Below are 2,522 nucleotides of genomic sequence, written 5' to 3' on the forward strand. Positions count from 1 at the left end.
GGCCCTCTGTCCACTGGCCCTCATCCCTTCCAGTACAGCCACCACCCTTGCCCCCACCCCTGCCCTGTTGCCCACAGGAGCTGTTTGCCTCCCTCCTATCCTCCAGGGCAACCCGCTGACCCCCAGCACCCTCCACATCCTGCAGTGGACCGAAGTGGCCCAAAGTGGCCCCTGTCTATGAATCTTATCAGCCACTGGTCTGATGTAGCCTTCGCTCTACTGTATCTGCAAACCCCTGGCCCTGCCTTTCCCAGCAGGGCACTAACCTGGTTCTCTGAGTGTCTGCTCTCTGCCTTGAATGGCCTTGGCTTCTCTCTGGGCAGCTCTCAGGCACATCTGTGGCTTCACTATTACCCCTGGGATGGTGCCCGAGGCCATGGCTCCATCCCCATCCTCTTCTTGAGTTCCAGAAGTTCCTCTCCAATTGCCTACTTAACAGCTCCCTGAGATGTCTGAGGTCCAGTGGTCCAGATGCAGAGATGAGGATGCCTGCCGTCATCCCCTCGGGAAATGCTCTTAGGAGACCAGGGAGGATCAAGGGAAGGAGGACAGGGAGCCAGTGGGGCACAGGAAGTCACACAGTGAGGCCCCGGCATCTGTTCATCCAAGGTAGGGGCAGTGAGACCACGCTGGTGCTCTCCAGTCTTTGAGCTGGGCAGTGGGGGATGTAGTCTCCAGGCACTGCCTGGGCTCCTGGATCTCCAGGGCATTCCTCAGAGAAAGGTCACAGAGCCTGCCCTTTATAAGCAAAGCTCAGACACTGGGGAGGAAGGGTGGGACCCTGGCAGAGTGCTGCCAGCAACCAGCACAGATAAAAGACTCAGCATGGCAGCACTGGCCCACTGGCCTTTTCTGAGGAGAGCTTCCCTCCACCCACACCATTGCCGAGCAGAAGCTGATCCCATCCTCTCCTCATTTTTTCCCTGGTCTCCCACATCCATACCAGCTGTGCATAGCTGTGGGATTCTAGGGCCTGCATTGGATCATGCCTTTCTCTGCACACCTGTTGATACCTCCTCAACGTGCTCAGGCTGACCTCAGACCCTTTGGGCTCACTCACCGGAACACAGCCTGGCTAGGTACCCAGCACCCCACCTACACGCCTCTTCCACCACCCTCCTTGTCCCCTGTGGAAACATGCTCACCAATGCACTATGCTTCTCCTGCTATGAGCCTGTAGGTGCATCCCTTCTCCTTCTGGCTGACATTTATTCATTGAGGAATCAACTGGTGCCCACTACTTAGGAGGAACAGGCACACACCCCATCTCAGCTCACCTTCATAACTGGACTTTGGCCAGACTTTCCTGGAAGGGACCCAACCCCTCCCCCAGACTCGTTGTCCACCGACACCCACACGTGGCTTGGTGTGGGCACGCCTCTATGTGCACATGTGTGGGGAGCGGCTGAGTGTCTGAGAATGTCACCAGTGAGGGTGCCTTGGTCCTGGCCCACAAGACAGGGCTCCCAGAAGGGTAGCGAGCCCAGGTACGCAAAGGCCTGGAATGGGCCCTTCATCGGTCCCAGGGCACAGAGACAGCTTCCATCTTCCCCTCTGGAGGGCGTCTCACAGCGCCATGAGCAGGACAGCTCCCAGCTCTGGGGGCATCTCTGGGCAGTGGCTATGTGCCCCGGGCATGGCTGCCTCCCCTGGCCCAGCTGGTCCAGCTTATTCTTACCAACCCCAGCCCACACCTCCAGGAACAGCCTGGGGATGCTATGTGCTTGGAACGAAGGGCACTGGACCGGGAGTCAGGACAACCAGTGTTTCGCTTCACAGGACATTCTTGTCTATTACCTCCAAGGTTGCACTGGATGGGAAAAGAAATCAGTCCTCACCCAGGGCATTATTCCCTCAGGGCTCCAGGAGCCATGGGGGTTCTGGGAGTCCCATGGGAGCCTTCCTGAGATGAAGGAGCTGGTCCTGGAGGTAGGATGTGTTTGTTGAATGGTGGGAAGGAGACAGCCGGTTAGGAGGTGGCATGGGGAGGGTGGTGCTGAGGAAACATTCCCGGCAGGACCCCAGGGTGGACAAATCTTGGAGTGGCAAAAGTTAACCTCTGCCCAGGAGGATTCCTCCTTCTCTTGGCAGCCAACGACTCCTGGGGGCCCACAGGAGAGCAGGAACCTGCAAGCCCAAGAGACCTGGGGGGTCGCAACTGTGCTTCCCACAAGAGGTGTGTTTTGGGCAAATTGTCTCAACCCTGGAGCCTCTGTTTCTTATTCTTATACACTGAACCCATACCTACTTCTTGGGAGAGGTTAAGAGGTGTCTAGACATGGCCATTCCAGTGAAGGGAGGCTGCTGTCACTCTGCGTCCTTTGCTGAGTTCCCCATTGTGTCAACTGTGTACACAATAATGGAAGAGACACAATATTTTTGATGTGATCAAGGTCTAGTAAAAACAGTGGAGAAACCCCGTGTCCTCTAAAAATACAAAATTAGCTGGGCATGGTGGCTCATGCCTGTAATCCCAGCTGCTCAGGAGGCTGAGGCAGAAGAGTCACCTGAACCTGGGAGGC

The 2,522-nt window shown here is 56.6% G+C and overlaps 1 pseudogene; it reads right to left on the reverse strand.

Annotated features, from left to right (window-relative positions):
* Positions 1–1,517, reverse strand: part of LOC105517739 — a 7,812-nt pseudogene extending 6,295 nt beyond the window's left edge.
* Between the last annotated feature and the right edge of the window lie 1,005 nt (positions 1,518–2,522).

This window comes from Colobus angolensis, unplaced genomic scaffold (assembly GCF_000951035.1).
Source record: "Colobus angolensis palliatus isolate OR3802 unplaced genomic scaffold, Cang.pa_1.0 Scaffold306, whole genome shotgun sequence".
In the NCBI taxonomy this organism is placed as follows: Eukaryota; Metazoa; Chordata; class Mammalia; order Primates; family Cercopithecidae; genus Colobus; species Colobus angolensis.